The sequence below is a fragment of the Lepisma saccharinum genome, chromosome 9, assembly GCF_977018435.1.
Source record: "Lepisma saccharinum chromosome 9, izLepSacc3.1, whole genome shotgun sequence".
NCBI classification, from domain to species: Eukaryota; Metazoa; Arthropoda; class Insecta; order Zygentoma; family Lepismatidae; genus Lepisma; species Lepisma saccharinum.
In genome coordinates this window covers 50,845,250-50,858,118 of record NC_139237.1, presented here as the reverse complement: position 1 = coordinate 50,858,118, position 12,869 = coordinate 50,845,250, and the positions used below count along the sequence as shown (strand labels likewise).

The window sequence follows — 12,869 nt, the reverse complement described above, 5'->3', positions numbered from 1 at the left end:
ACGTATCATTCATCCTCATCCTAGAGATTGGTCCTGGGTTCGAATCCCGACTTGGGCATGCATGTTCTTTGTGAATGTCCCTTCATCAATTTTATCACATCATCACTCATCTTGGTCTTCGCAAAAGTGCCAGAAAAGCGAAATAATCGCGCTTTAAAACTATAGATGAGTCCCGATTAATCTACGTATCTGAACATAAAGTTCACTATGATAAAATTGGAACAATTTTATAAATTCGTCTTAGTATTAAATTCCTTGACTGCACATATTTTATGTGCATGGCGTTTCAATTGAAATTGTGGAGAAAGCATTGCAGGGTATCTACTGACCTGGGAAACCTGGAATTAGCCTGGAATCTACTTTTGTACCTGGAAAAAGCCTGGAATTTATCCAGAAACCTGGATTTTTCTGGAAGTTACCATTTTCACTACATATGTTCACTTCACTTAGGGACTTATGTTTTGTGAGTACGTGGATGGAGACCACGGGGATACCTGAGCAGAGTCTGTCACTGCCTCCACTTGAAGTTTGGGTGGAATGCTGCGATTCAAGGGATTTCTTCGTTAATTTTGAGAAAGTCAGTGCAAGCTTGGTTCTGGGTAAGACCTTAAACTTCCCCCCTACAGCCCTTCACCTCTTTCTTGCTATAGTGTATTTTCTTTGAAGTCCGTATTATTTCTTTCTCACGTACTGACTTCTCTTTTCTCTCTCTTGTTTTCATCTGTTAACATGTAATTAGTTGTAAGCAAATTCAATGTTCACTGTGTAATAATTTCGTCTTTTTTCAGGTAGTCCGGTAAGGATGAAATTAATCCAATTGTTCTTTTATGAATACATTTGTAAAGGTAAAAAAGGTAAAGTGTTCCCCTGTGCTTAGCACTACGCCATGAAGGCGTATAGGGGGTGTGAGGGTAACGCCCCACACTTTCTTGATCCGGTCATGAGTGGGGGTGATGTGATCAGCATCACGCCCCTAACCGCCTTTACCCCCCAGGGTTTCCCCCAGGTACCCATGTTATTCGACGCTGGGTGGGCGCCGGGGCCGCGTCCAACGTTAGAAAAGTTCCAGGATTTGTTGAGTAAATTTTGTAAAAATAAAGTAACTGGCCATTCTCCATCCAAGAAGAATATGCAGTAACATGGAATTGTATAAATTAACATATGCTTAGAATTTAAATTAATAATTTTTAGAACTTTTGTAGTAAAAACAAAATGTAAAAAATATACTACTACCAAGGGATAGGAATTGCACGGCAGTTAAAGGTGAGAACTCAGCTTGCTTTTGTTAGTTACTGCAATTTTTCTCAACTGGCCTTCTGGTAGGGGTTTTTAAGAATGACAACCTTTCTTTGTTTAAAAAATATAGACCTGGAATATAATATAAATGGACCTGGACAAACCTGGAAAAAACCTGGAATTTAAAAACAGACATTTAGTAGACACCCTGCATTGTGAGTTAATCTTTGCAGTCCGCCTGCGTGGTAGAGTGGATAGATTCGCGTGATTTATCAATCATTCCTCAGAATCCAGAGTGATCTAGATAAGTAGATGGGCGACGTAAAAGAACCACAGAAACAAGTTAACTTATTACCCTTCAACCTACCTCTCTCGTAGTAAACAATTCGGACTTGTATTTGAAGATGTTAATTTTATGTTTATTTTCGTAGGCTAAATTTTCCGTTGTTCACAGCAGTGCTATTCTCATCTACTCTGCTCGTAGATACAGATGCGAATCTCGCATGACCTTTAAGCTTGTAACTTTTAAAATTATTTTCTCTGTTTGTAAACCATGCCCCACTAGTTGCCATGGACACCCCTCTATCTCTACCCTCCCGCACGGTAGTTGCTATAGGAACGACGAGAGTCTCCTCAGGTGGGGGGAGGGGTACAGGAGGGGGGGACCAAAATCTATCTCCCGCGGTTGCGCGAGATGCGACCCAAGTTTCGAGCAACCCAGGGACAGTGCTCGGGCACCGGCAACGCTATCCCCGCCTCCTTTGCCTCCGAAATTCGCCTCTCGAGCACCGACGTCACGTCACGTGTTGGCGGTGACGTCACCCGGGTCCCTCCCAGCAGCCTGTTGCTGCAGTTACGCGTTTGCCTCCCGCCGAAGAGCACGTGCAAGAGAGAACTGTCGATCCAAAGAGCACCACCGCACAGCACAACCCCATCTGGGATCTTCAGGGACGGGGGAGTGAGGAAGGAGAGATCTCTGCTCCGAAGATTTCGACCTGTAGCGATATCTAGCGGCGGATTTGGGAACTTTGGCTCTGGGGAGGAGGAAGGAAAGAAAAAAGTGTTACGTATCTCTCCTTTCCCCCCTTCGCCATCTTCCGGTGTCGTCATACAAGGAGGGTTCAAGGTCGTCTCCCCACCCTTCTCGTCAATCAATCGACTTTTCCTCATCATCTGTTTGGAGACTGGCATCGTCTTATTGCTCTCCATCTTGCAAGAAGTTAGGATATCCTCACCGTCGCCAGCCCTGAGGACATCACGTCTTCTATGCTTTTCATTGGATGCAGGTGTGTTGACGAAGATTCCAGTTCCGTTATTTAGTGTTGTTGTAGGCCGAGATCTAAACCAGGTAACTATGAGACAGTTGATTTTCAATTCCTAAGGGGGAGAAACTGGTAAGTATTCCTGTTTCCCAGGAGCATATTGATTTTTCTTGCACGCCCACGTTTCGTACAGAAGCGTTAATTCAGAAACCAGTGCTAATAAGCACGCTTATCTTTTACGGTATGCTATAAAAGTACTTAGGTACATTTGCAATGGCCGCTAAGGTAAGTCCATTCTTTGGAAAGGTCCCAGCGTCCGTGGAAGTTCATTAATTGCCATGTACTATTGATACTCCCATGTTGAAACCTAGTGACCCAGCCGTTGTTCTCCCACACCCCCTGCTCCTCCACCCCTCCTCTTAAAGCCTACATGTTCGGAATTTGAATTTGTTAGTTTTATATTCTGTTTAGACCGCACCGAGCGTTGCCCTGGGATACTGGCGCGTGATTCGCTAACCAGTGGATGTGACGTAGAAGGCAGTACTAGCGTAGACCCTCCTACCCCTTCTTGGATGCTGCCCACCTCCTAGATACCTCCCAGTCGTCCCTTCCCCTCCTCCCGCGTCCCCCTACTCCAGCTCGTGCTTCTCCGTTGCTTCCATATTGACGGGTGTTCTCGCCCAAAAGGCTCGCCGCCTCAGTCCAACTCACGGAGTCAGGCCTCCGTATCTGTGGGTTCATCTATTCTAACGTTCCAGTCTGCTGCAGATGAGCCAGCATCTTGTGCGGAGGGAAGCATCCATTCGGGGACGAAGGGTCCTTCTGCCGGGAGACCAACTATCATAGGGCGCCAATACTATTAGCAGGTGTGTGCCTTCAAAAAAATTGGAGAAAATCGTACATGGAGAGCCGAATGGACAATGGAAGCTTCAAGATCCTACGAAAACTCCTGTTAATAAATTCGTGAGCGTATTGTAACTACCGTTTTACTTTAATATTAGTATATTATCTGTTGGATATGACTCTCTATCCACCTTCCTATTGTCTATTCGGGTCTCTATGCACTAGCTTTCATTGCTTCAGAACATTGTACTTAGCAACGCACTATTAGAGACATTGGATGTAGATCTATCTGTCCACAATAGCTCAATAGCCTTGCCTCACATTTAAAATTTTGGAGTGTTACAGTTTCTGACACAAACCCGGTGGAATATATTCTTGTGCTAAAAAAACAGTACGAATTTACGTGTTCAAATGTAAATTATACATATTTCTTGTGGACGAATTTCTCTGTAAGTACTCTTGCATTTCAAAGTTCAAATTACTACTCTCCAAAGAGCACGGTTTAGGTGAATATTCTCATACCAGAACCACTTCTCTGCTTGCGCTTAAGCAACTAGTTGTATGTATCAAGATGTGTAACTATAACGTAAAACTTGATCACCTTGATTCGCAGCGTAATTTTATTGTCGGCCAAATTGAGCCAAATTTGTTTGGTCACTTAGAGTTTTCGTAAGTAAGATAATATTCTAAACGTGTTTCCCAAGCAGATGACGAAAAAGTGTCACAAACCTTATTTGTATATCAATATTTGAAAGCCGAATTAATCGCAATTATTGTTTGAATCTTACGCAATATCTGATATGGACGTTTGTTCGTCTACTTAACGTCTATGCTAGATACTCTTTATCCGATTTGTACTTATTTAGCACTAGTAACGATCTCCTCAAATGGAGAAACAAGGAAAAGATAACGAATTGTTGCAGTAATTCTATGGACAAATACAAATCTTTGTTCATATGTACGTGGTATGTAGGAAGTCGTGCTGCTCATCTAAGTTGAGAAAAACAAATTCGTTTTACGCTATTTATATTATTAGTGTACGGCAAATAGTGAAATATGCACATTGAAATACTATTTTACTAGTTTTCCGTGTATGTGAAGGATTAAACCAAGACGAGTACCTCCAAACTCCGTCAAAATTAGGACAAATCAATTTTTGACTTCATCTGATCGCTAGCTTCCTTACGTAATGCATTATGTTGCATTTACCTTCGGTTATATGGAATCCTACGCGTAGGTTCTGTTAGTACTGTAATAGCGCAAATAGGACAGTCGTATGCAGCGAGTTCCTGATTTTGACAAACTCGAAATCTCACACGGATGAAGACGACCAGAAGACATGCACTGCACCAAACATCTCCATACGACACATACACGCTGCAACCTCTAGGTAGCAGGTAACTGGAGTCGATGTATTAGTGGCATTACTTGCATCATACAAAGCGCACTTGTATACATAGTCCTAAGGAATCTGCCAGTTTTTTCCCCCTTGTGAAGGAGAAGTTATCGGTGCGTCAACGGTCTCTTCTGGCTGTAGATGTTTAACCCCTTCGTAGCGTTATACACCAGGGAGAGAATACCTGTGGTTGCGGAGCCATTAATACACCAGCGTGCATTGATAATTGGACATTATATGTTGCTTGGTGCTTCTAGTTTTGCCTGATAAATCACTACGTTTCGAGAGAGAGCCTCTTCTCTCGTCTTAAGAGGAACAAATGTCCATTTGCCGAGCGGTGCTATCGAACCCACGACAGACCGGTGTTTTACTAAATATAGCACGACACCTACCGGAATTCTATACTAGTTTTATCACGACGCCCTTTCACCACTACCACCATTGGCACAAAGTGAAATTCGTTCACCTGAAGACGGAAGGAGAGTCGCTCTCCAAAAGTTGAAACATAGAAGCGCTAGACATTGCTATTAAAGAACCATTTCACTTATATTCAGAGATGTATCATCAAAACACATCTTAACATTCATATAATTTACATTCCGTTATTTTGCCAGAGACGCCAAGTGATGGTAAATATCAAGAGAGGATGCACGATGCGAAATCGTTGGTCAGGTTACGATATGAGTTGTAGAGATTGAACCATGGTGTTCTAATCCCTGTCTGTGCATCCAATAGTTCTTACACTTGATGGCAAATCAATTCGAGAACGCAGCAGATATTCCTTACCATTCCAAGTCCATACCGATGCTAGCGTCGGAGCTGCAACATTATACGCGTGAAAACTCGCAACTGCGTACCCCCCGAAGGGTTGCACATAGTAACGCTATATGCACCCACTTGTTGGAACGTAATGCAGAGGGGGAGATGCATCCGCACGCGTGCCTCCGTGGCAGGAGATTAAATTGAAGGGAAATGAGACCGCATTATTCATGAGGAGAGAATTTAATCGGTGTCACTCGGAATTTTTTTTATCTAAAACTTATGCGGTGGCGCCCGTAATTGAAGCATTTATCACATTTACTCCGCGGTAGCCAATCCTATCGCTGGCACATTGGGTGGGGATTTGTTTAGTAATATATTTTGCAACAGACAAGGGACTTGTTTGCATGTTGTGTCAGTGTTATGTTGGCTATTTATATCGTTAAGCAAACTAGGACGACGGAAATGTTAAACTAGTTCACAAGGAAAGTCATAAACAGCCATAGCTTATCCTGTAACCGAACCCCAGGAAACCCTTTCGAAACCTTATCGTAGATCACTATTTTATATACTTTGTTAGTATATTAATTACAAAAATTGCCTTCAGTTATTAACTCAGTTAAGCATATGAATATTATCTAGAGATAAAACTTCTGTATCTGAAAGCCGCCCAGTGTTGAGGACCAGAACGCTTGTAGAACGTATCACTGACTTGGAATCGTAAACATTGATTTCACATTGACTGTACCTTTTGAATGTGGTCTCCTGTTAAAATATCACATTTAATAAACATTTGCACGAACAGCACTGCTAAGCTGTATTGTTTCCCACAGACATAATATAATTCACCTACCTTTAATTTATGAAAGTACAAATATTAAAAAGAAATTTTGAACGTTGTTCGTAAACCCTCATATTAGAGTACGACGAAATTAGAATCTTACAGCATTATTTACTAACAGATATATATTACTAATTCATACCCACTTCTTTAGAATTTTGATCAAGATAAATAAATAAAAAAAAATATCGCATTCTATAGACATGCTTGTAAACAGGTTTTCAAGTACGGATCATAACATTATCTAATATGAATGTTTAGTATATTCTCTTTTGTTTACAAAAATATTAAGAATTCTGCTGAACTGGTATACGAGCTAACTGTATTCATCTACAATAATGCAACGATACAGTTCTGTTATAGGTAACCAGATATTGTGTTCCTAAACTCTTGGACGGTAAAATGTATAATTTGTATTTATTGAGCAGACTCCATTAACAGAAATAAGTTAGGCTATGTCAGGATAAAGATTTAATTTTAAAACAGTGAAAAAGAAATTTCAAATGTTTTAAAATATTTAAGTGGAAACTATGTCGTTCAGCGAGGACGCTGTTTCTCAATATATTTGCATTTAATCTATGCAAACGTTTTGAAACGTCTGCAATTATAAGGCATAGAATGTTGTTTTGGTTAAGTTATCAAAACTACAATATGGTTTTACCAATATTGGCGGTGTCAGTTTCAACATTGTCTGTTCTCTCTTATGTATAGCTCTTACGCTGTGCCATATCCTATTCTCTTATTTAAACGTGTTCAGTAATCTCTTCTGGTTAATTTCCACTATTGAAAATATCGATTAATAAATGCATATGTGGTTACTTTTGCATATAGATTGCACGCTAAACTTACGTTAAGGGCATATCATAGCTCACCGCTTCATACAGTATGTATTTACTGCTTAAATATTTCATACAAGTTACTAAAATAAATTAATATACTGAAGTAATGGAAATTAAGATAAAATTTCGTCATCGAATATTCAGCGCATTAGAATTTATCTAGTGACGGTGTGATTTTTCTTAGATTCGTAACTGAATAATAAAAATAATGCAATCTCCCATTATTTATTCAACACACTGAGTATTTCTTAACACAACTAGATAATCAGTAGTGTTGTAATTGTTCTCCTCTGTAGGCATTTATTTAGCCTATGTTCTATAATTTGTTATGTGCAATACACAGACAAAGTATTTTGGAGGTATCATTTTAGTTGTATTTAATTACACTGAACTGCTCAAGTAATAAACACGAACAAAGAATTGACAGTGGTAGGATATATAACATGCTTTAAAATTTGGTAGTAGAGCGTCGATTATCCGAACGTCGGTCAACCGAACGACCGCTTAACCGAACTGTGTACTCGCTCACTTTCAGATATCTGTAATGAAAAAAGTACGTGACTTAGCTGCTCGTAAGCGTGTAGGCTTGCTTAGACAGACCAAAATAAAGGATTTTTTTAAACGTTAATTTTGTGTACTGTGTGTATTGTTCATGCAAAATGCGTATGTAATATGTACATATTTTTGTTTAATAAACTGTACCACATACTATATATTCCTACTAAAGTTGCCTTTGTACGTTACTTTGTAATACATACTTAAAGAGATGCCTGTTTTTATGAATAAATTTACTGTACAGTACTTCTTTTTGGCAAATAAACATGTACAGTTCGATTATCCGAACAAACCAGTTTTCCGAACACCCATGTCCCCCAATTACTTCGGATAATCGACGCTCTACTGTACCTGTATTTTCAAAACGTTGTGCTGCATTAGTTTCACATAGGGGTGCAGAATATCTCGTTGCGGAACGCCTGACACGTAGGCAACCCAATTAACTTTCTCCTCTCACCGGTTGCATAAGACCTAGGATGAACGTATACGCCGTGTTCTTGAATGGATAGATGTGTTTCGGGATTGTTCATCTTACAACAGTCGAAGAATGTGCAACTAAATTAGAATTGTAACATTGCATGTCAACAAAACTGTTTCTTGAAGGGTTCTCTGGAAGGGTTCTCTTCACCAAAGTGAACAGAAATTTTCCCGACTTTTCTGTGGTTACTCAAAATGCTTTTAAAATAACGTAGAAAACGACTGATTCATTTTCTACATTAAAACTACTATCGAAGCTCGTAGAATGACATATTTATCCAATCTATTTGTCAAAAAAATAAATGAAACGATATCGAATTTGCTGTTGTATTGCATGTCTCATCTTTTCCTTTCTATTCCTCTACCGATTTAAATGTAAAGAGGATTCGTGGATACGATTAAGGCTTAATACCTAATTTCAAGCAGAATTCGAATATTTTCTTACTTTCAAGATCATGAGTGGAACACTAGATGATCTCGAGAAATCAGTAAGAGTTTCTGTATATGTATTTTTAATAGATAATAAAACATAATTATTAATATATAAATTGATGCTTAGTTTCTCCAATGATAAAATTAAAACGTTTCTCCTTGTAGCGTGCAGTATTGCGTATTCGTATTCCAGTCGTTCCCAAGAGAACAAACTCTTTTTTTATCCCTTTGGTGATGTTGAGAATCTCCACGGATCTGTGAGTTAGTACTGACCTAGTGCGCCACCCTCCAGGAAACCAACATTATTTTTGTGCTAAAGCTAGTATCTAAGATGTTACAATAATGAGAAAATAGTTTAAATGATGGTAAGAGGAATGTGCTGTCTCTAAACCTGTAAACAAGTAACATTGGATAAAGTTAAATGAACATATCATGAAGAGGTAAATCTCTTTTTTATTTGTTCTTTATTTACATAAACAAAACGCTTAATGCACATTAGAAATTTTAATAATTTTCTTTTAAAGTTGTTTAGAACGAACAACTGCATAGAACTAAACATTTTGACATATATTTAATTTAGATCAGGATAGCTAATATTTCAACGATGAAATATCGAACTTAAGAAAATATTCTAATAGGATTCGACTCGACGTGTGTAAGAATGTGCAAATATGCGCGATAGGAAAATGGAACAAATAATATGTAGTTACTTTAGGCATTACATCTATTCTAGTACATTGTTAATTTGAGGTCTCGGTTAATGATTAGTTGTTAACATTTTTCGTTCGCTCACACAAATGCTTAAACATACATATATGTAAGGAATGAAGGACAAGGAAAAGGTCCTCTTAATCACCTACTTTTAAATACTAATAAGGTGGTAAACGAATAATGAAACTTGACTGGCGACTATTTTAAAATTGGCGATTATGTGGATATAATTATTGATTATTGAGTTACGAACTTATTCGGGTCGTTTCAAACAAAATGTAAGCAGACTTTTTACTGTTTGCTTAGTGTCCGTTGTAAGTCAAGAGTATACAATTTGCAGGATGCTGCAGTTTCTTATTTTCGCGGAACATTCTGCGAGAAGACCTAAGTTAAGGTAATATAATGTAATAAATTACAGCAAAAAAACTATTCCTTTTTTATGTTCTATTTATATTGCACTCCCTGTAATTCTCTCGTGATTTATCGCGATGATTAGCAGAGTTTGAAATGGAGAACAAACAGAATAATATAGTACATGCCTTAGCAGGTATTAATACCTGCAGTTCAGAATTTAGTGCCGGATTAAGGTAATATTAACACCATGGTAAATGACAAATTCTATGATAGGAACAAGGGTAGGTTATTTATATGAATTATCTGTACAATTAAATGCTCATTTTTAGATTTCAGTTACATATTGTATAGACGGTTATTCATTTGCAAATCTTCTAATTGATTTGTAAAGTCGTAATAATTAATTGTGCCAATAGTTTCAATAAAACTAACACATTGTTAGGCAGAACTCGTTCTTATGTCTTTACGTTATCGACATAACTATTGTAAGTTATTAGCATAATTGTATCTAACGCTAGCGTGACACGTCATATTCTTTCAGTACGTATTGATTTTGCCAACATTTAAAAAACAAAAATTAACATTCTCTTTCGTAGTTATTTGTAACAAAATTCACGTTACTAACAGAAAAAATGTAAATAATTAACATATTCGAAGCTAACGCCAAAGTAATGTGCATTTGGGCCTTTATTTGTAGTAGATACTATACTCTTGCAATTGTAATTGGTGGTTTATGTGTGTCAAGTAACGTTAAAGGCCGATTTCTTTAACAACAGTTTGTTTTCGGATTAAAATGTATTCGATTTTTCACCTCCTTCTCTCGAGCACGAAATCTTTTAGCAAGAGTGCTAACCCTGATTTCTCCGCCTCCCACGATCCGCCCACTTTTTAGGCCTACTAGCAACCCCTTCGCTCCCCTTTTCGAGGGGGTTGTTTGGGGTTTTAACATATCCTGCTGGAGTACACGAGTTCTTCAGCAGTTGATGAAACACTTGGAGAAATTATCCCCAGGACGAGGTCGTTTATTTCGTTGAGCGTCTCGCGTCTCAAAAGCCCGACGCGTATTCAAAATGGCGTAACGCCTCTCTCTCTCCCGTCTCCTTGGTGATGCAGGATCGGCGGGAGATAATTCAGAGGACGTTTTATTTTTATTTTACCGATTGAACTTCGGGAATTGGGCACTTTTATACGCAATTATTACCTTTAAAGTTTTTTACGGTTCATCTGATCTTACTGTGGATCGTTTTGTCGTCGGAAACTAATGAGAAATCAATGTTGGGCATGAGGACACTTTTCAGACTCCTCAGATATTAGCACGTTTCGCTTCAGCGGTTTTGTACTTTTCTGTGCCGCATTTTATACCAATTGAGGTCAATCGTGACTATGAAGACTGATGAAATAAATGAGACAACATTTTAACTCGTATGGATCTACGCTTACGTAGTATTTCTGCTACTTTTGATTCATCTCGACGATGAGGGTGAGTGATGATTAATTTAAGTTATGTTCGGCCACCGACGCAGTAACTTTGACCGCATTAACGCTAACCACTACATAAAGAAGCTGGAAATGAAATTAGAATTAGAAACCTTATATTTCGAGACAGATAGAGAGAGAATAGACTAGGTGATACTATACGTAAAAAAAATATTGTTCGACTAAGAAATTTTATACTCATCATCATAATTATGTTTCCTTCTCTTTTTAAGATTCTAAGTGATAGATTAATAAAATTCTTATTGTTATAAATTTTTAATACGTTAAAGTTATGTTTTGTACTGGCGTGAAATGTTAGTTGGACATTCTTTCACAACTCTTTCCCGGTATCCAAAACAATTTTCTCCATTTTCAAAACAGCACGTTTTCACTCGTCCTAATATGAATTACGGAATAATATAGATGTTAGTTCTCTCAATTATTCCCACCTCAAAGTCCCCATCCCAGCAGGTAGAAGATATAAGATGTTATCTCTAAAGAAGAGATGCGGTCTCTCTTTTCAAACATAGTTTGTTGTGAAACAGAAAATTCCACTACTCTAAGCTATTTGCTGGGAATTAATACAATACAGAAAATTGAGGAAAGAACCTATGCCTCATTCTGGATTCAAACCCTGTTTCTTTCCCCTACGTAGTGTGTTACAGGAAAGTAGTTTTGCGCTTCAGATTGTACAGGTGGGTTAGTGTTCGTTAGACTATTAGAAAATAACTTTACTGTAAAGAAATAATGTGTCCTGAGTTTATTAAGACTTTCTACTTTTTTAGGTACTAGCAACGATTATGATAAATCAAGATTAGATGAGAGAACTGACAAGACAAACGGACACTAGCCGGTGCATGAAACCTTAACCTGCCGTAAATACGCCTGTTACTGCAGCACGCAATGTAGTAATGTCTCATTCTCTCGTCCTAAAGTTATCGGCTACGATGAGATAGAGTTGCCTCATAATATACGGACATGTATATCTACTAATTAACCTTATTGCATATAAACTTAAATAGGAAGTAAAGTAATTTAATAGTTCTTTCAAGAATTAGAGCACGAGGTTAGTCCGACAATTCATTAACTATTTTTGTGAACTTTATGTATGTCTCTACATTTGAAGCACGTTTCTCAAATCCTATCAGATACGGTGATAAAAAATAATGTTGACTTATTGCAGATCCTGTTTCTTGACGTCAATACGTAAAGATGCACAGGGGATATTTATCAATACCGTCAGAATTCTGAGCCACGAATATAGTTAAGTGTATCATGTCCAAAACAATGCACCACATAAAATATACAATAGTTTTTAATCGAAAACGCATCATTTTGAGACAAAATATTGTTCAAACGTCATCACAAGTACAGTCATCTGATGTTGAATCTTCCATTTAGCTAATTTTCCTTTACTTAGATGTTTCTTCTCAACTTTTCTCTATTCTTTCCAAAGTATGTCACCCCTTAGGACTTGATCTATCAGCCGTTTTCTCTGTGTGCTATATCTAACTTGCTGATCAGGGAAATGTGCCATTATGCATGTCTGACCGATATGCTAGAGACCAACACAACTACATTTAGGAAAATTATGAACCTAACAAATGCAGTGCAACATAACAGAGACAGATCCGTCTGACCAATTGCGGCAACAACCTAACTAAAATAAGCTGTTAATATATCAAAAA

The 12,869-nt window shown here is 38.1% G+C and overlaps 1 protein-coding gene across 2 annotated transcripts in view; it reads left to right on the top strand.

Annotated features, from left to right (window-relative positions):
* The first annotated feature begins 3,345 nt into the window (after nucleotides 1–3,345).
* Nucleotides 3,346–12,869, top strand: part of bru3 (CUGBP Elav-like family member bruno 3) — a 725,341-nt gene continuing 715,817 nt past the window's right edge. For both annotated transcript variants that reach the window (XM_083128184.1, XM_083128182.1), the window contains exon 1: nucleotides 3,346–3,364. The gene's annotated coding sequence lies outside the window, so the exon portion shown is untranslated. The remainder of the gene's footprint in view (nucleotides 3,365–12,869) is intronic.